Here is a 22,092-nt window from a genome sequence, read left to right on the forward strand (position 1 = left end):
TCTCTCTCTCTCTCTCTGTCTCTCTCTCTCGATGCGGGATTGTGGGTGATCATCTCCATGCTCAGATGTTTAGTCCCAGGCAGTAGCGTTTGGCAGAAAAATCCCAGTGATTTTTCAGAACGCTGGAAGGTGCCCACAACTAGCACTAGTGTATTTTTTGTCCCTTCAAAGCACCTATGGACAGTTTTTTGCTTTTCCATGTAAGAGTAAGCTAAGGAATGTTTTATTTCATTCTAGGTCATTGGATAGGTTCCTTGTTAAAGTTGCATGAAAAGAAAAAGATTCCATTGAGCCAATAGATAGCAATGATTCCGTCAGTGATAGTGAAAGTCATCCTACACAATAACCCACCTTTCCTCTCCCGTGTCTCCCAAACACCAGCCACAAAAGTCTTCAAAGATTAACTGCAGGTTGATTTGTTTATTTGTCTTTATATTTTATATTTTCTTTATTGTTTTGTATTATATTACAGTATTGTAATCATTTTTATAGGAATATTTTTAGGTTGTGGAACAAAACACTTGAGTTTCCATTATTTCTTATGGGGAAATTTGCTTTGATACACAAGTGCTTTGGATTATGGGAATGTTTCTGGAACGAATTATGCTCGCAAACCAAGGCTTTACTGTAATGATTCAACATTTCTATACATGACACTGTGTTCATCATGATAAGTGTACTCTTAATCCCCTTTATCTATTTCACCCCTCCCCCCGCTCACCTTCCCTTTGGGAGCCACTCGTTTGTTCTCTGTATTTAAGAGTATGATTTTTTGTTTGTCTCTTTTTTTCTTTGTACATTTGTTTTGTTTAAGTTCCACATATGAGTAAAATTACATGGTATTTGTGTTTCTCTGACTGTCTTAATTCATTCAGCATTATACTCTCTAGGTGCATTCATATTGTCCCAAATGGCAAGATCTCATTCTTTTTTATAATTGAGTTATATTCCAATATCTATATATCTATCTATGCATACACATATGTATATATATACCACATCTTTATGCATTCATCTTGGGTTGCATCCATATCTTGGTTAGTGTAAATAATGCTACAATAAACATCGGGGTGCACATAGCTTTTCAAATTAGTGTTTTTCTTTTCTCTGGGTAAACACCCAGTAGTGGAATTACTGGATGATGGAGTACTGATTTTAATTAGCCTCTAATTCATTTGCACTTCCTTGTGACAATGGGAAATAATTTAACCTTTCTCAGCCCCTCTTTCTTCTGGATCAAAAAATGGATCATCATTATCATATAATATCTAATAGTATTAGCTTTGTATTTGTTACATATAAATTAAATAGCCTTTTTCTTTTTTAAAAAAATTATGACAAGATATAGAGAAAGCTCATCAGGACTCAGTTTCCTTGAACTTCAATTCAATTAATTATTCATGACCTACATTGCTAAATTATCCTAGGGCTCCCCTACATTTCCAAACAATTATGAAAGACATGGTAAATTAAAAAATCCTTTAGCATCCAGATGGCAAACCTTTAGTAAAATATAGTAACTTCAACCACTCTATAGTTGAGTATTCTCTGACAGCATTTTCAACATCCACAGTACACAAGTTATAATGGCCCTGAGTGACTGAAATTTAACATTTAATGAGCAACTACAATGGGTCAGGTACTAAGCTATAGTATCTCCAACTACAATAGCAATAAAAATAACAACCTAAATAACAATAACTAGGAGAATGACTAATATGTATTTGTACTTACTATGTGCCAGGCATTTTGCCAAGCAGTATCTCATTTCATTCTTATAGCACAATGCTATAGAACTATAACTATCTACATGTTACAATTGAAGCCCAGTGAGGCTAAGTAATTTGCCGAAGGTTACATGGTTAATTAGTGGAGAAATGAGACGAGAACCCAGACTGCCTATTATGGGTTAAATTGTGTCCCTACCCAAAAAGATATATTTTTCCATGTAAATCTTTTGTTTCAATAAATGAAACATATTCATAGCTTCTATTTTATATCACATTTACAGATGAGGAATACTTCTAGGCCCAAATAGGTTAACAGCGAAGCTACTACTGCTGGAAGGAATGCATGCCTGCACTCTAGGCATTTTAAGCCTAAAAGGAGAGACTTAATATTAGAGAACACCACACTTCACTCTCTAGGCTAGAGAACTGAAACCAGAGGAAAAGCAGAAGACTTAGTGAAGCTCCTGTAACCACCATCTGATACCCTCACCTTCATGCTACAGAAGTAAATGACAGCTGTGCTACTTTTAGATAAGCTAGAAGTAGGTTTCCTGACTACATTAAGTGAAACTTTCTCTCATTGTTAACAATTGCACCACGGTCATTAGCTACAGAAAAGTATCCACTGATAAATACATACTATTAGTGAAGAGGGAGCCACACAGGTATCTTGTTTCGTCAAATATCAGGAACTTCCACATCATAGCAGGAGAGCAGTGGATCAACTCCACCTCTCCCAAAGGTTTAGTCCAAAAACTTCCTGTTGGCATTTGCACCAAATAAACGTCCCCTTCTGGCATCATCTGAGGGACTAGGAGATCCAGCCGGCTTTCTAGAGGATTGGAAGCTCATATTTTATGATCCCTATTATAGATCTCAATCCACCAGCTATTTCCTCAGGCAGGTAGTTCCGACCAATTTGGACATCAACATCTTTTTTGGTGGCAATTTTGTACATAGGATTCGCTTTTTGCACTGCAGCCCTTACCAGAGGGAAATCCTGTTTCCTGCAATGAACAATGCTCATTCTGGCCTCCAACAATTGGCACAAACCCTGGAGGACAAATCCATCCAGCAGCACTTTGTACCTGGTTGTATCTTTTACCACTTTGCTGAGTCTCTGTTTTGCTTCATTTAGTAGTAGGTCTGTAAAAAGGTCTTCTCTCGCTCTGAGGACTTTGAGTCTTGCTTGATTCATCAAATTAAACATCTGAATTTTCTCCTCCTGCTCAATCTGCTTTTCTTTTTTCTCATAGTATTCCATTATCTTCAGTCTTTGGGTTTGCACAAGACAACCTTTCTCAATGTTGAACACTTCCTCTGCCTTTGCATCTATTTCTTCTGCTTTCTCATTGGATTCTTGTTCAATAAAAGCCATCATATGCTTAATCTGCTTTTGCACACCAACATCACTGAGGGCCATGGCAAAAGCAGTGCTAGGCTGAAGAGCCACTGGCTGGAGAAAAGATTAGAAGGGCCCCAAAAGGATATTTTGAAGTCCTAACCCCCACTGCCTAGGAATATGACTTTATTTGGAAATATAGTTATTGTAGATATAATTAGTTAAGATGAGGTCACACTGGTGTAGGGTGGCCCCTAGTCCAATATGTGTCCTTATGAGAGGATGGCCATGAACACAGAGACACGAAGCAAGAACACAAGTGACAATGAAGACAGAGATTGGAGTGATATAGCTACAAACCAAGGAAGATTGCCAGCAAACCACCAGAAGCAGGAAGATGCACAGTATGATTTCCCTACAGGTTTCAGAGGGACCATGGCCCTGCTGACATCTTGATTTCAGACTTTCAGCCTTCAGAACTATGAGAGAATACATCTCTGGGTTTTGAAACTACCTGAGTTGTGGTACTGTGTTACAGCAGCTTTAGAAAACTAACATAATGCCTAACTCCAATGCCTTCAGCATGCCATGTTTTATTACCACATCAGCATGAAATCTTTCCTGGATGATAAAAGAAATATTCAATTATATGTAAAATAGGTATCATTTTTCAATTTTAATGAATTCTAATTACATGAAGATCCACATAAGACAGATACATATATATTTTTAATCAGAGTTCCTAGTCTCTGCCTCAGCTGTTGTAAACACAATTTTTGTAGTTATTTGTAAATATTTTGCAAAATAGCCTTTTAAATTACAGGAATGGTCAACATCTATCCTGAAGCAATTTTCATCTTTAAAAAAGGACTCATTGTATTTTGTGGGGTGGCTCTTCAACTATTTTATTTAAATTACCACACTCTAAGAGCTCATCTGGAAGAAACAGACTAATAGTAGAAAGGACAAACAAGACAAGTTTACACAATACATGATCCTACGCAACCAACCACAGACACGGATTTGCCTTCCAGAGGAAAAAACCAGGAGAGAGAATACAGACTCAGGGGAAAGACAGGAAAGATACAGTGAGGATATCTTATCTTGGAAGTCTTAGAGACTTCCAAGTCTTAGAGAAAGAGATGGGCACACAAGGAAAAGCAGGGCGGGGTGAGCAGAAGAAGAAAAATGAGGCTGAAGATACAAGGGGAAGCAGGTGGAGAACCTGCAAGGAAATGGGGAAGAGGGGTTGAGGGGGAAAGAGAGAGAGGGGGCGGGAGGGAGAGAGAGAGAAATACAGAGAGAAAAAAAGAGATGAGGTGAAGGGACAGTAAGGGAGAAAAAATATTCTGAATTGTGTGAAGGTGTGACATTTTGTCTGTTCATTGCCCTGATGGCAGACATTTCTTCAGGGTCCTAGTGCCAGCTTCGACATGAAATGAGACATTCCATGGCACTTTTTCATAAAGATAAGTATCCAGTCAAAAATCCAAAGGAGGAAAATCCTACTCTTATAAGTCTTTTTTTTTTTAATCTTGGCAAAGTATTTCTCTGAAACAAAAGAGCAGTGTATATCCCCATCACATTGTTGAAGAGTCCCTTTTAAGAGCCGCCACATCACATGCAATACTTGATCACCATCAAAGCCCAAGTTTTCTAGTGCCAAGAGCCAAGTGTGCTGTGGTTTGATCTTTGAAAAATATTTCTGGATAGTAAAGATCAAGGGCCATAAAGATGGAGACACATCTTGTCACCATTCTACATTTGTGCTATTAGAGTATTATATCTATTAGGAGCAGGGGTTTCTCAGTAAAAGGCACAATTACAACAGCCCATAGTACAAAAGTAGCATTTTTAATGTATCATATTTAATTTATAAATATATAATTGTAAATGTATTTATTATGTATTATAAATGTAAATATACATATACATAATTAAAAATTACATGAAAAGCCTCAGGGTTCAAAGTAAATATCCTTTAACAAATTCAAACCAGAAAAAGTATCATGAAAAAGCAAAAGGAAACTCAGCAGCATTACAGTTGCAGATCTTGAAGCACATTTTTATTATGCTTTAAGAATAAACATGCCACCAGGTTAGAGTAGATGGGCCTTTCTAAATACCTAGATAAAGAAAGAGTTTCTCAAAGAGAAAGTTTTCTTCAGGTCCTGCTTCAACTTTCAGTGCTAGAAGCTGTTTCTATATTTAATATACTGATAAATAGGTCCTCTATAACACATTCCATATGTTTTTAAATGTGTGCATATGTCTTTTTTATAATCTAGATATTCCTTTTATACTTTGTTTTTTTAATCCAATTAAGCAATATCCATTTAAAACACACAGATAAAAACTAATACTAGGAAGTAGAATCTGATAAATGATACAATTAAGTGTATAGCTAGAATTCTCTAAAACTTAAGACAATGGAGGGATCACTCCTTGCAGGGACAGACTGGAGGAAAAGTTTCATGGAAGGACAGGACAGGACCCAGGGCTGACCAGACTCACACAAGGAGGGAGGAGGGAATTCCAGGCAGGGAAAGGACTGGAAAAGGGAGTAATACTGGGATGTGGGAGGAGGACAGTGGAAAGACACAGAGAAAGAAGGTTGACTGGGTCAATTATGACTGGAAAACCCCAGCAAGAAGTGTAGCCAGTGTAGACTTGGAGAGAGAGGAAAGTTCAGTGGTTTACTGAACTGGCACCAATATGAAAGATGGATTTAATTGCAGCAAAAGCTAAAGGCAGATAAATTAAATGGTTGTACAAAACAGCAATAATCCAGGTGTCAGAAGGTGGAGGGCCTGGGGAAGGGTGACAGTAATGAGAATGGAAGGAAGGAATATTATGAGAAATGAATGCTCAGAGCTTGGAGACAGGATGTTGGAGTTTTATCTATAGGATCTGCATTGTGCTTCTATTTCGGCTGGTGGTGACAAAACATTTCTGAGCCTTTTTAGCCTTAGGTCAAATGCTTATGAGTCAGGAAGAGAAACATTCTTTTTTTTTTTTTTTAACCCCAGTTTTATTGAGGTAAAATTGACAAATGCAGTTGTAAGATATGGAAAGCATACATCACAGAGAAATACTCTTTGAGAGCTGTAATTTAAGAATGGAAGACCACTCCTGCAACCTTCAGAATAAACCACTCAGTTCTGCCCATATCTCTCTTAAGTTGGAAATTCTTTTTTTGAAGTTAGCATTTTTAATGCGGTATTTTCTTTAATAATAATCTTGACCTTGTTGCCCCCAAATTATTGTTGTTGGGTGTATCTGAATCAGGATTTTAGGAAAGATATTTCATGTCTTCCCTAACTGCCTTACATAGGAGGAATCACATGAGCAAAGTGAAGGTATATTTTAACTGAGATGTGCTTTCTATATCTCAATATATTTCTATATATTGAGTGGAAAACTCAATCCTGAGGCCATATACCTGGAAACTTCAAAAATCTGAATCAATTCTAATGGCCAAAGAATACATTTTAAAAGTTTTTTTTTTTTTTTTTTATTGTACTGAAAAGACAAAAGAGATATGAAAAAATTCATGGACTCACACACATGAAATTGATTCGTAAGCAAAGATGCCAAGCTTCTCTTCAAAGTTTAACCAGAATTTAGACACTTTTCTAACAAGAAAGCTACCTGCATTTTCAGGCAGGTAGAAAACAGAAATAAAGAAAGTGGCAAGACATTCATTCTTTGACTCTTTTATTAAACAACCAGTTATTGAATATCCATTTCTATACAAGGTGACAACTACAAAGATGAAGAAGAACCTGTCCCTGGGTGAATAATAGTGAAGTCTGGGATTTAATAGTACATTATAGTTTATCAAGTCCTTTCTCTTCATGTGTGAAGATCTCCAACAACCCTCAGAAAAAGTTAGGAAACTTCTATTTTTTTAGATCAGAAAGTAAAATGATAAAAGGTCTTCTATAACCCACATCTCATAATGCTCATGCCCATTACTGTTTCCTGGGTTATTCTCTTTATTCGGATGAGAATGCTCTCACTTACTCATTCAGATATTGATGAAATCCATAAATATAACTGAATACCCACCACACACCAGGCACCAAAGGCTTTGGAATGAAGAAGACGAAATAAACAGAATCGTTGTCCTCAAAAAGTTCACATTCAGGTAGTAAGGCAAGTAAACAGCTTTAGGGAAGTGATCAGTGACCCAAAAGTAAGCCCCTTGTGTCAATGTGCAAATCTCTGGGAGCTCCCTCCCCAGGGCCATGCAAACCTGACCATCCTAGATCAAGACCCATCTTCACTATACAGCCTTCACTTTACAAAACCTCAGTTCACATTTGTTTGGTTTTGCCCCCAAATTTCCAAACAATTAGAATCTACAATTTAGTCCTCCATTATGTATGTCCTTTCATATCTTCAATTTTTTTAATGTTTATTTATTTTTGAGACAGAGCGAGTGAGCAGGGGAGGGGCAGAAAGAGAGGGAGGGAGGGAGGGGGAGGAGAAGGAGGAGAGAGAGAGAGAGAGAGATTGAGAATCCCAAGCAGGCTCCACACTGTCAGCACAGAGCCTGATGCGGGGCTTGATCTCACAAACCTTGAGATCATGACCTAGGCTGCAACCAAGAGCCGGACACTTACCTGACTGAGCCACCCAGGAGCCCCAAATCTTCAATTTTTTTAAGTTTATGTATTTATTTTGAGAGAGAGAAAGAGCACAAGCAGAGGAGGGGCAAAGAGGGAGAGAGAGAGACAATCCCAAACTGGCTCTGCATGGTCAGCATGGAGTCTGATGCAGGGCTCGAATTCACAAACTGGCCAGATCATTACCTGAGCTGAAACAGAGTCTGACACTTAAACTGACTGAGCTGCCCAGGTGCCCCTATATTTCCAAATTTTAAAATATGTTTCTTACCTACTATACCAGATTTCTAAGTTTCACATGGGCAAGAATGAAGTGTTATAGGCTCCTATATTCCTCTCTGAGGACCTGAGCATTCCACATCTGAACTGACGATTCATAAATATTTATTGCTAGATTTATATGTGTCATGTGATATAATTGAAACAGTATATTTTGCCTAGCTAATCCCAACTAACATAAATTTCTTCAAAAGTTGTGGGAAGGAAATCTGGAATAAGAAAAAGATCTTGGTAAACATGTATTCCATCCTCACTCTAAATATTCTTAGTTGTTTTAATGATTTGACACCTATTAGGTTGGCACTAGCTCCCGCTGGGTTAATAATCTGTATTCTTAGTAATAGAGCAGTCCAACTATCTTCTTTTCGTTTTTATTTTTGTAATGTTTATTTATTTTTGAGAAAGAGAGAGACAGAGTGAGCAGGGGAGAGGCAGAGAGAGAGACACACACACAGAATCCGAAGCAGGCTCCAGGCTCTGAGCTGTCAGCACAGAGCCCAACACAGGGCTTGAACCCATGAACTGCGAGATCATGATCTGAGCTGAAGTCAGATACTCAACCGACTGAGCCACCCAGGAGTCCTCCAACTGTTTTCTAAGGACATAAAATTATTTATTGTCATCACCTAATATATGTTTATTCTCTATTGGAGCCAAGACATTAAAATGAATATTATGGAACCCAGACTTCTAAGTATCCAATACTATGGAAATATGGGGCTGTCTTAAACATCTGAATCAGTGCTGTCTCACAGAACTATAATGAAAGTCATGTATAAAATTTTCTACTATCTACAATTAAAAAAGTAAAAAGAAACAGGTGACATTAATTTTAATAATGTACTTAAACCCAATGTATCCAAAAATGTATCATTTTAACATGCAAACAATATTAAAAATATTAGTGAGATATTTTACATTCTTTTTACTAAGTCTTAAAAATACAGTGTATATTTTATGCTTACAGCACATCTCCATTTGGAGGCTAAATTTTTATCAGAAATACTTGATTGTTATTAGGAATGAAATTTAAAACTCATAGTTTAAAAAACAGATTTCCAGAAACCTAGTTATTCCAAAAAATACTTAAACTGTTTGCAATAATTGAAAAAAAATGTGTTTAAAAAATTTTTTCTTAATGTTTATTTATTTTTAAGAGACAGAGAGACAGAGAGACAGAGTATGAGCAGGGGAGGGGCAGAGAGAGATAGAGAGGGGGAGACACAGAATCCGAAGCAGGCTCTAGGCTCTGAGCTGTCAGCACAGAGCCCGATGCAGGGCTTGAACTCGTGAACTGTGAGATCATGACTTGAGCTGAACTCAGATGCTTAACAGACTGAGTCACCCAGGCACCCCAAAAAATGTGTTTTTCAACTCAAATATAAGTTAATTAAGTTAAAATTAGGAACAAATTAAAAACTCAGTTCCTCAGTTGTACTGGCACAAGGGCAAATGCTCAATAGCTGTGGCTACCATGCGGAACAGCACAGAGCTGAGTCAATCACTATCCACACTTCCCCTTCAGCAACAATATGCAAGGCATATGTTTCTTTGTCTTATTTTGGTTTGCACTTTGTTGTTTAATGGAACGTTCCTTTAAGTGGTGATAATGGAAGATGGTTGTGGTAGCTGATGCAAGGGAAGGACCAATCCTAGGTCCAGTCAAGGGTGTAAGCCAAGTGGGAGCTCTCTTCAACTGGACCCCTTGAGAATGTGCCTTCACTTTTCATGGTTTCACATATTTGAACTTGAGTAATCACCACAGGCAGGAGGAAAGAGGAATGAAAGACTGATAAAGGCTTTCTGATCTTCCAGGTGTTGGCCTCCCACATAAAGCCACGTGACCTCTTAGAAGTACCTTTCGTTTCCTTAGAATGTAGATAAGCAGTTTTTAGTTGTACATATATGCATTTTTTTTCATAAAATGACCCTGGTAGGGTGCAGATATTTTAGTAAATACTTTAAAACTTTCATGTACACAAGACTCACGTGAGAAATTAGAATATAGATTCCAGGGCCCTCTTTCCAAAGATTCTAATTTTTCTCCGGGCTTTACAGGAGAAAGACTCTCTTTGCTCTCTTTACTCTGTTATGCCGTGGCCAATGGATTTCCCCTCTTAGGGAAGTAGAATCTCACTCTCTAAAGGCAGTTCAGCATGAGGCTCAGTTCAGAAACAGGACACAGAGCCTCTGTGCTCTACAGTGTTCTTCCTTTTCCCATTAGTAACCCTGAAAAATTCAGAATACCAATGCAAGCATGTCATAGAAAAAAATAACAGCACTTGGCTATTTTCTGTCTAGTGTTGGGTTAAAGGAGCAAGGTTTTGTCTACAAAATTTTAGTGAGACTTGGTCCAGACCTGTACAAGCAACATGGAAATCTAGTCTGGAAAGCCAAGCCAGGTATTCAATCAAGATGGCCATTATTTTACTGTGTCCTTAGTTCCCCTGTAGTAGGTGTCTGGATGAGATTCAAAATGTTAGTCACCTTTGACACATTAACACTGATTCTTTGCAAACAAGTATTTTGTTTCCTCACAAAAATCTCCTTGCTCCTGTCACCAAAGAAAATAAACTATCAGCTTGCCTCATGGCTTATGCATTTATTTTACTTGGATAAAAGGACTGAACACTTTTCATTAACCAACTTAAGAGAAAAAGGAACTCAACCATAACTACTTCTTGTTTAGACCAGAAATTAAAAAGATGGAAAAGGGGCTGGAATGCTGGAGGGAGACCCAAGTGCATGGCAAAGCCACAATGTGTCCAGAGACTGCTACAACAGTATCACTAAAAAATTAAGGACAAGGTGCTGCATTTCTTAATTTAGCACAGAGGAAATGCTTTTGCAAACACACATGTTTAATGTTGGCCATTAGTGGTAGGCAACTGAGTAACAATACATTTTGCATTTATATAGTTATTACAAAGTGACTTCTCTCCTCCAATTAGTCTTTATAAAATCTCTGAGAAGTAAATGTTCTTTTCCAGAATTTAATACACACAGAACTTATTTTCTCAAAGTTGCTCATAGGACTGACAGATTTGAGGCATGAAACTATTTTTAGGCTTCACAAAAGCACATGATTTAATACCCCAATTGGGCTATTCAGAAATGGATGTGGCAGAGTGAGATGTGGTCACTAACATCCATGACTAATAAGCTCAGCTGGTTCGGGTCTTTCCCATCTCCTTCTCTCTCACCCTCCTTCCATTAATTAATCACCCAGTTTAGTCATGTTAACTCTTTCATAGTTCTTTACTCCTTTCCTCCATTATCAGCAGTGTCCAAATTCATCCTAGACTCCTGGACATTTACCAAATGTCTCCTGATATTCTCACCACTGCGTTGTTTCTTTGCACCTGGGTTTCTCTCTGCTTGAGATGACTTTCTTCCTTCCTTGTCCACTTACAAACTTTAGAAAATGACTTAATTCCTTCTTTGTCTATCCATAAATCTCTTCTCATCCCTCTCTATTTTGTAGGTAGAACTTTTCCCAGAAAGGATAAACTTTCACCACAGACACTGGGTAATATCAATTTCCCAAAGGTTTTCAACTTGTGACCAAAATACGGGTCCTAATGTCTGTAGCCAGGAATCTGCAAAACCCACATGAAAATGTGATGAACCATGGAAGACCTAAGGCTGTGTTTTTTTATCGTTACAACTGAATATACCCTGGAGCTTAAGTATGCTTGTCTTCACATTGTTGCATGGCCATTTTTATTTATATGTTGTTGAACTTGAAACCTGTCCAATATGACATGACATACACTTATGGTCAAAAGGTGATCAATAAATCATGCAAAAGATTATAACCTTCTCAAAAGCCAGAGGGGGAAATAGACTTCTTCAAGGAAGCAGTTCTTTACTTTAGTTTATGAAAAGTAAATAAATAAACATTCCCACCATACCAAGGATTCCCATGCACAAGTCAACAGTGGTTGTGATGGACCTATTTCTGCTGCTTGATGGCCCTGTCACATGGTGATACTCACAAGCTGTTCCTGTGTTACAACTGCTAAGCCACAAAGCCACATGCAACCAAAAACTCTCCTAGATCCCTGCAGACAAAGGATAAGAATACCATATCAATGAGTCTCTTATTAACCCTCAGTAAATAAACACCTGTAGTCTCTTCCTTTTCATGGTTCCCAGTAGCTTTCAACATGCACCCTCCATCAGTCAATAAGCTACAAAAATGTCGGCATTTGTATAAAAGAAAACAGAACCTTGTAACCACCAAGTGTGACTAATAGTGGAAAATGCATTCACTGACAGAAAGAGTTCACTATGCTACTTAAAATAAAAGATCAAAATCTCATGAGAGTAACAGTAGTGTAACTACTTCATACAGTCCCCGGGGTTTTGAAGATACCAAATCAAAATGAGATGCAAACATATATGAAATAAGCAGTACTATCAAAACATTAAAATTGTCTTTCTCCATCCCAGATAAATCATGCTGACATTCATAAATTACAGCTAAGGAGAGAAACCCGAGCACTGAGTCACTATCACACCTCTATCGGAACATCAGAAGTGCTGGCAACACCCATCATATTATAGGGTGCTAAATCCAGACACACTATTAAAAATAGACATTCTAATAGAAGTCACTCTGTCCTCATATCTGATAATTCTAAATTAATAACAATTTTTTTCTGGACTCAACTACTACTTGATTTGGGACACTCCTCCTCTTTTTAGCATTTCCTACCAACCCCATCCCTTCCAGCTCCCTTCCTTCTTCACTGAAACCCAGAAACAAAGCAGAGAAAGAGACTGTGATACCGGGAAGTTTACAGATCTCATCTTTCAGAAAGACAAAATGGCTTGCCAGGTTGGCGAGTCTATTTTTGGCTTAGGTTTCTCCTTATCTTGGAGTTTCTCATGAAATTTTATCTTATTATGAGAAAAAAAAATCAAAAAAGGGCTGTTTTCTATTATTTTATTTCTTACGGGAGAGACTTAAATCAATAGAGAAGATATTAGGAGAGTAAAAAGTACATAGTAATGTTGTATTGTTTACTTTTTAAATTTTCTATTTTCATTCCAGTAGACTTAATAAGGTGTTATGTTAGTTTCAGATGTACAATACAGTGATTCAACAATTCTATACAACACCCAGTACTCATCACAACAAGTGCACTCCCTGATCTCCATCACCTATTCTGCCCACTTCCCCTCTGGTAACTAACCATCAGTTTTCTCTCTATAGTTATGAGTCTGTTTCTTGGTTTCTCTCTCTCTCTCTCTCTCTCTCTCTCTCTCTCTCTCTCTCTCCCCTCCCTCCCTCCCTCCCTCCCTTCCTCCCTCTCTCTCTCTCTCCCTCCCTGTCCTTTGATCATTTGTTTCTTAAATTCCACAAATGAGTGAAATCACATGGTATTTTGTGTTGTTTACTTTTTTTAATGTTTATTTATTTTTGGGAGAGAGAGAGAGAGAGACAGAGCATGAGCATGAGCAGAGGAGGGGCAGAGAGAAAGGGAGACACAGAATCTGAGGCAGGCCCCAGGCTCTGAGCTGTCAGCACAGAGAGTAACGCAGGGCTCAAACTCAGGAACCACAGGATCATGACCTGAGTTAAAGTGGATGCTTAACCAACTGAGCCACCCAGGCACCCCATGTATTGTTTACTTTTTAATTGCCATCTCCTTTCAACTTCATCCTCCCCTGAGGGACTGACTCCTTCCAATGGAGGAATAACTTCCTATTCCTTACCTTGCATATACATCTTAAGTGCCCACATATCTAGTGGTCTAGAAAATGCAGTATGATGCAGAGACCACAAGGGAGCCATGATACACAGGTAATAACCACCACAACAGCAATAACATTCAGTGAATGCTTACTATGTGCCAGGGATGTTTCTAAGCACCACTATCTATTAGCTCATTTAAATTTTACAACAACCACATAAAGGAGTTCTATTTTGGTTTTCATTTTCCAGAAAAAGAAACTACTACCAACTGAGATTAAGTAGCTCCACCAAGAACCACAGAGCTGGTAGAGCAGGATCAGAACCTGAGTGAGCAATCCAGAGTCTACATACTCTGAGCTACTGTAATATTCAGTTTCCCAAAGAGGGGAGAGAATTCAAAGTGCATATGATAAAAGTTTTAGGTAAAGAACATTAATGTGTTGTTAATTGCATCTAAAGTTAACTGGATGTAAACAAGGGTGGGAAAGGCAGGGAGGAAGCCTGAATATTAGGGATTAACTGGAATTCAGTGCTATCTCAGCCATTTAACATTGGCTAAACACAATGACAAAAAAAAATGCCCTGGACTTCTGGGGTTTTTTGCTTGTTTGTTTGTTTGTTTGGGGTTTTGTTTTATTGTTTTTGTTTTTCTATCAGATGCAAGCTGTGGTACATACCTATAATGACAACAGGTATGTGCAATAGAAAAAAAGTCCTCCTTGTCTTTTGAATGTCTCTTATGCAGAATTGGCCAGGAACGATACAGTATTTTCAGTAATGTTAGAAATAGGGAGTAGGGTTATAAAATTGTACATCATCTTCACCTGCACAACCTGAGGCTGATTCAATTTTCAGGGTAGACTTAAAGAAAAAGAATCAGGGAATGTGGAGCTGGGGAAATTGCAAAAGAACTAGAACAATAACTGTGAGGGTTAATTTAAGAGGCTGAAATGATGCTATAAATAGCAGCCATTTACACTAGTTCCTGACCAAATTCTAGCAAAAACTCAAAAAGTTAAAATTTTCAAATATAATGACATGCAGTTTCCATGGGATTTTACATTTTCCGAATTGTGGGCAGCATTCTTGCCCAAATTCTATAATAGCCAGAAAACCTATTAGAAATATGATGCTTCTTTTTCATGTTGGTAACAAAGAAGGTATCAAAATTAGTCTAGTAAAGAAAACACCTTGGTTAGTAGATTACTTGCTTACTTACTCAAATATTCAGATAAAGAGGACATCTCCAGAGTTTTCCTTGTAGACCACAGTGTTTCAAGTCTATCTTCCAAGGCAAAAGAAAAACAGTTGTACACAAGTAGTGTACTTTAGTTAGGAAATTTGTTTTTCACAGAGATATGGGCTAGTAATTCTGAAAGTGCTTTATGTGTAATTGAAGGATTTGTGATTGAGCATATCTAACACCTAGATCTTGGTTTCTAAATACCATTCTTCAATAAAAGAAATCTGGGCTCCTTGAATGTCTGATTCAAGGGCTGGATCAGAAAAAGTATAAGATTCACCTGGAGCATCTGAGAGTATAAGAGCACCTGGAGAAAATAAGAAGTGTGACGATGGTAATATGAAGAAAAGACACAAAATCCAACTTGAAAATCGGTCAAATGGCCAAATGTGGACAACAAAATAAATACCAGTTATAATGGATTATAACTCATAGAATAAAACAAAAATCCATGTGTCCATACTGATATCAATAAATAATTGAATAAGTAAATAAGTGAAGGACAAAGGAAAGCTCTTCCTTACAGAAGAATTTAATGTAGGAGTGAGGAAATAAAAAAAAATCATTGGGCAAACATCTCAATGACAACTGTTTCTTTTTTTTATGTTTATTTATTTATTTTTTCAACGTTTTTTATTTATTTTTGGGACAGAGAGAGACAGAGCATGAACGGGGGAGGGGCAGAGAGAGAGGGAGACACAGAATCGGAAACAGGCTCCAGGCTCCGAGCCATCAGCCCAGAGCCCGATGCGGGGCTCGAACTCACGGACCGCGAGATCGTGACCTGGCTGAAGTCAGACGCTTAACCGACTGCGCCACCCAGGCGCCCCAATGTTTATTTATTTTTGAGAGAGACACAGAGTGTGAACAAGGGAAGGGCAGAGAGAGAGGGAGACACAGAATCTGAAGCAGGCTCCAGGTTCAGAGCTGTCAGCACAGAGTCCAAAGTAGGGCTCAAACTCTCGTAATGTAAGATCATGACCTGAACCAAAGTTGGATGCTCAACTGCCTGAGCCACCCAGGTGCCCCATCAATGACAACTGTTTCAAGCAGGAATCATCAATGATTGATATCAATTGATATCAATATTGATATCAATCATCAATGGTTGATAAAATGTGTGATTGAAAATATGATGAAAAAACTGGTCATTTATTTAGTCTCAAAGTATTCCCCCACAACATGCTTACGAATTACAAAAAGGATACTAGCAACTTAACAGTGGAGAAACTTGTCAGACTTAACTTAGGAATTGAAGTTAACATCATTAGTAATTAGACATCTTGACATCATTTGTATCCTGATATGATGAGCTGAGAAAGGTATAGCATCATTCCATGGTACTTTTGCCAAAAATGCGTAACCTGAATTTAACCATCAGAAAACTCAAATCAAGAGACATTTTCCAAAACAACTGGTCACTATTCTTTGTCAATTCATGTAAGACAAAGAAAAATTGAAGAACTGGAGGAGACTAAAATGCAGGACAACTGAGAGTATATGTGATTCCTGTTTATATCCAGGTCCAGAGAAAGGACATTGGTGGTACAACTGATGAAATTTAAATACCATCTATAGATTAGTTAATAGTGTTATACCAAAGTTAATTTCCTGGTTTTGATAAATTTAAGATCCTAACATTTAGAAAGGGTCAAACGAGAATTCTTTGTACTATCTTTTGCAAATTGTTATGCACGAAATTACTTCAACATAAAAAGTTAAAAAGTAAAATACAAATTTTAAAATGTCCCATGATATTAAGTGGTAACTCTCTTGAATAATTCTCAGTAACAATAACTAACTTTTGTATCATGAAATGCTTTCAGTTATATTATCTCATTTTATCATTATCTCCATTTTACAAAATAATTCAGGTGACTTGCCAATCCTAGTGAATGTTAGAACTTACTCTCACATCTAGAGTGTTTTGAACAAACCAATGTAATATTTGGAAATCAACTGCTTATCCGGTTTTACATTTCTACAAAAGCTTAATGGGGGTGGGAATAGAAAGGAGTTAATAATAATAGGTATACAACAGTTCATTAAGAAGTTTGGGACAAAGTGTAATATCTAGTGCATGGATTCAACCCAAAGGAAACAAAAACAATGATCAATGCAGTACATCCTAGAAATGTGTAACTGAAGAAGAAAGAGGACCAGATAAATACCCTGAACAATAATAATGAGAAGGAATATGGGAAGAAAACAGGAAACTGATATGGTAAGATTCCAGGGTGACAAATAAAGCAAAGAAAGAAAAGGAATGAAAATGGAAGAAAGACAAAAGAAAGAGAAAGGTGGTCAGAGAAAGGACTGAAGCAAGGCATTGAGCTTACAAGAGGAAAGGGCTGTTGATGTGGGTCTGTCACCTGCTCAATATAGTTTCATATTCACTAGAAACTTCTAGTGGCTGAAACTTCTAAGGGAACTTCAGGTTCATTATTCTGAAGTGGCATTAGGGACTCCCAGAGGTATTGAAGGCTGTCATCACATGACAAAATCCTTGGTCTACTGGTTGACAATGTACTCTGGTAAACGTCTTCCTTGAACCAAGAAGCAAGTGTACATTCATGGTCAAAGTATAGATGAAAACCACTGGTTCCAATACCCCAATAAGTAGGTGATCCACTCAGAATCCCTCTTAAGACCCCTGCCCAGTATCACTGTTCTCTTCAGTCTGGTTTCCAGACAGCCATGTGGGTGTGAACAGGCTCCAGGAGTCCTGGTGATTTCTAGATAGCACTTGAACTGAAATAGAGCCTGACTGACTTATTAATATCAAACAAGAAAAAAAAAGTCACAGAAGAGTAAGCAGCAATTAATAGCAAAAGAGATATGTTTCCATTACTTATTTTTGTAGTCATAATTTATGACTCTGATATTTATAGTCAAACACACACACAAAAAGAAGAGAGAACAGAACTGTTATTTTCCTAAAGGCTTGCTTTAAATGGAAGAAATATACCATACTAGCCACTAATGAACTAAAAAATAAACAATTATAATCTAAAAAGTCATTAATTATGAAAACATTATCAACTTAAAATTAGTCTAAGAAAGCATTATTTTTATGTGATAAAGTGAAAGGCATTTAATATCATGCCCAATTTAGTCAAATCTTTGAAGAGAATAAAGCAAGATAATAGGATAATTGATCAACTCAGAATACCAAGTCTTGCACTAACTCTTATAAATACCATTCACAAATGAAAAAAATAAAAGTCAATCATGCTTGAATATCAGAAAAGTGTTAACATAAACACACCTATTAATAAAAGGCAAATTGTAGGCTACAGAAAGAAGAACTTGTGTTGGACTAAAAATAAAGATTAAATAAAGATTAAATTTGATAAAGATTAAAACATCTGAGATTCAAACTTATATCAGATGGTGTCTATGGGAAAAATTTATTAATACAAATGAATTAAAAAATTCACCATACAATAATGAAGAATTTTAAGGTATCATGTCATATAAGTTCTATTTTGAAAAAAAAAAATGTTTTCAAATAAGTGGGTCAACACCTAGTTAGTGGCCACTTGTTTCCCATAAACAGAGCACTACACTCAGACCACAGAGGTACATACATCGTTCTAATAGGAGTCGGGGCTGCCAGTTTAATAGCTTTCCAAAAGCTGCCAAACAAATATTCTATGTCTAAACTGCTTACTACAATTCTTAATAGTCAAAAAATACTAGTATTTCCCTGCCTCTGATTAAAATAAACACAGCATCAAATTCAGTCTCTCAGAAAGCAGACAGGTAGACTGATTTCTATGTGAATGTATTCTAAAGAGAATTCTCTGGAAACTTAACAATAGAATAACAGGAAGTTGCAAGGTAAAGGAACTACCATCTCAAAAAAACTAGCTAATACCTTTGTTTCAAATCAAAGCTCAGATTTAAGATAAAAATTTAACTTGATCCATCTGAAATAAGTTACCAGAGGCTTTTGCTGCCCGTTCCCAAGTCTGTAAACACAGTCCTAATTATTCTGGTTACAATTTATGAGTCAAAATTGGTATCAGGAATCAATCTCCCATCCCTTAAGCAGTCATAGGATCTGTTCCCTGATGACCTTGACAAACAGTAGCAGCACCAGCTGTAACTCAGCATATCGCTGACTACTAGGAAATATTACCGGCAATTTCAGTACATTCTGCCTTAACATCACACATGTGTTTACTTATTCTCTCTTTATGCCTCCCCTCCATGCCCACCCTCTCCAGGCTCGTGGTAAGACGGCCTTTACATATCATTTATGCTTTCTGAATTATTTTTGCATTTCACATTAATAATACAACTCATTAATGATACCATACCATTGATACCAATGATACCATTGCTTGGCATTTCCACAAAATAGTGCAATATAATTTTATTTTCTGTAAGGGCTCTTTCTAAGACATTAACAAAACCTTTATTACATCAAACAAACAGAAAACAGCAGCAAAAGTATGCCACTATTATTATTTCCACGCATTTGGTCAGAGTGTCATCAGCTAAATTAATAAGAACTAACCCTCATAAGCCACCACTGTGCCATTCTTGCTTGAAAATACATATATTAGAAGCAAACTCCCAGATGGAACACCGCTGAGCCACATGCAAACGTGTGAAGGAAGTCTAAGCATTTAGTGTTCTCTCTTTTGAGATACAGAAGTAAGCCCATTTTTCTGAGATCACATCCTACACTCTTCAGAAATGCCTGCAACACTGCATGGGGCAGCATGCTCTGGCCTCCCATGGCTCAGCGGCACAAAGATCTCACCTGCTCCCAATGAGAAGTCTGCCACAACCAGCTGAGCCATGTGCTGAATAGCCAACTTGCTCTATTTGTCCAACCTTATTTCAGAAAGGAATCCCTCAGAGCCTTCAAGCCCTGGGCCCAGACTCATGTCAGGGAAGCTAAGGATACTCCCTGGAATGTTCCACAAATTAAACAGTAGACGATGGGATCACAAACAGAGAGATAATAAAAGCACAGCACAGAAAGGACGCTCCCTGTTTCTCAGCTTTATACAGTAGTTGCCATGAGCTGAAGCCTCTTTTCCCCCCTCTTCCATTTTCTCACTCACCTTCAATGATTTACTTGACTCAGTAAGGCATTGCTTAAAGAGATAAACCAGTTTTGTTGTTGTTGTTGTTAAATTTTGTTTTTGTTTTTTGCATGAAATCCTTTATTTAATACCATCAGGCTTACTTGTTTCATTGTTTTCAGAAATATTAACAGCATAATATAAGAATGTACAATTGTAGTGTGGCTTGAAGACTGAATTAATGAAAATCCAGTGTGTTGAGAACGTTCATATCATATGGGTTCAACATAACTAATATTATTGCAAGGAATTAGCTTTAAAATGTAACTAAAACCAGGAAATATTATACCTTGATTTTAATATGGTGTATTTTTCATCTGTCTTTAGGGTTAATCTATTCTCAGTAAAAATGCTTTTTAATATTTTAGTTACAGATTCACTTGTTCTTTTCTCAGCCATAATTCCTCACCTGAATAATTAAGCACCAAAAATCATGAGTGACTATTTTCTCAATATTGCCAGATGGTACTTAACTAGTGCCTCTCCAGTTGTGGAGCAGAGAAGGTAATTCATCATACCCATTGGCCGTCTTAGGCTAGGATTTGTAATTATTTGTCTTAGGGAACTCAGGGTCAAGGAGGCCTCTGAGGAATAGGGCAGTGGGGTAGGAAAACCAGTCACCAAACTCAAGAGCCTGGTCTGCCTTGTCCTGACTCTGTACTCTGGGTAGACCACAAATCACTTACATCACTTTGACCCTATTTTCCATATTGAAAGATTGGGGTAAGATGGTTATTGCTAATTTCTAAGTGGACTTTTGTTCTGATGTCCAAAAAATTCATTCTAAGGGGAATGTAGTGTATAACTTTTGTTAATTATGGAGGCCTAGCATAGATACTGAATATGAAAGATTAGCAAAAAGGGTTTTCTTTTAATTCTGTAATTCTTTCTCCTGAAATCTAAATTTTTACCAAATTTATATGAAAAGAAAAGTTATACATTTCAAATTCATTTCCCTTTCCCCCTTCTCCCACAGCAGTATTAAGGCCCAGATTCACCAAAGGAAGGAAAAACAGGGGTTCCCTTTCATTCCTGGAAAATAACAAGTTGGCTTTGGTTTGCTAGACAACAGTTTTACCCATCCAATACCTTCTATACTCACAGTATCTAAGATCTGAATATAAGCAACAGTTTTAAGTAAATTTAAATTTACTTAAATTTAAGTAAATTAAATTAAAGTAAATTAAAGTAAATTAAAGTAAATTTAAAATTAAATGATCACATTAACAAACCAAGGACTTGACAAGCTCAAGATAGAAGAGAAAAATAATTTTAATTTAATAAACTAATCCTGTGATTTAAGTGACTGCAAAGCAAAGTGACTAGGGTTCTTGGGGTGGCCTTGGATGAGTCACTCTTGCTAAATGAATTCTATCCTTAACCTGACCTGGAATATGCGAAGGCCAACCCACATGCAGAAGAGGCCAGAGGGGAACAAGAAGTACTCACTTCACTCATCATCATGCATAGAGCTATTAGGCAAGTGGTATTTCCCATTATAGAGAATCAAATCTACGCATTTAATGTCTTATCAGAACATTTATTTGGACACAAGAAATGTCTACTTATAATGAATGGAAACTTCTATAAGCCATTTCCTTGAAAATATGGCTATCATCAGGCAACTAGTAACTTCATAGTCAAAGGAACTATTCCTAGTATGTTTTCAAGTTATATTTGCACACTGTACTAACGGAGCTGAGATTTTTACTGCTTTTCTTACTGCATCGTCAATATATAGTGCATGGAGCTGGAGGCTATTCTCTCCCATGCATCATAAAAACACCAGTTGTCATCTAAGAATAGATGCATTTGTGTTACTAATACAACAGAAAATATATGACCACTTCATTTCTAATTTCCCAGATTACTTTATAAAAATATGGAATTAAAACTAAATCTTTAAACTTCATTAGCTAGTTCCCAATGGGGGTGTTCTTGCAATTCAGGGAGGGAAGCTTCCTTGTAGTGAGGAATTGTCAAAACCTATTACAAGATGTGTGGCACTCTTGATCCCTGGGCACTAAATGCCAGTTCACCCAGTCATTGTGATGACCAAGA

The 22,092-nt window shown here is 37.2% G+C and overlaps 1 protein-coding gene and 1 pseudogene across 1 annotated transcript in view; both read right to left on the reverse strand.

Moving 5' to 3' along the window:
- ARHGAP24 (Rho GTPase activating protein 24) overlaps window positions 1-22,092 on the reverse strand; it is a 512,696-nt gene that overhangs the window by 480,631 nt on the left and 9,973 nt on the right. The window lies entirely within an intron of this gene.
- On the reverse strand, window positions 959-4,358 carry LOC122218074 (annotated as a pseudogene).

Source organism: Panthera leo, chromosome B1, assembly GCF_018350215.1.
Source record: "Panthera leo isolate Ple1 chromosome B1, P.leo_Ple1_pat1.1, whole genome shotgun sequence".
Classification (NCBI taxonomy): domain Eukaryota; kingdom Metazoa; phylum Chordata; class Mammalia; order Carnivora; family Felidae; genus Panthera; species Panthera leo.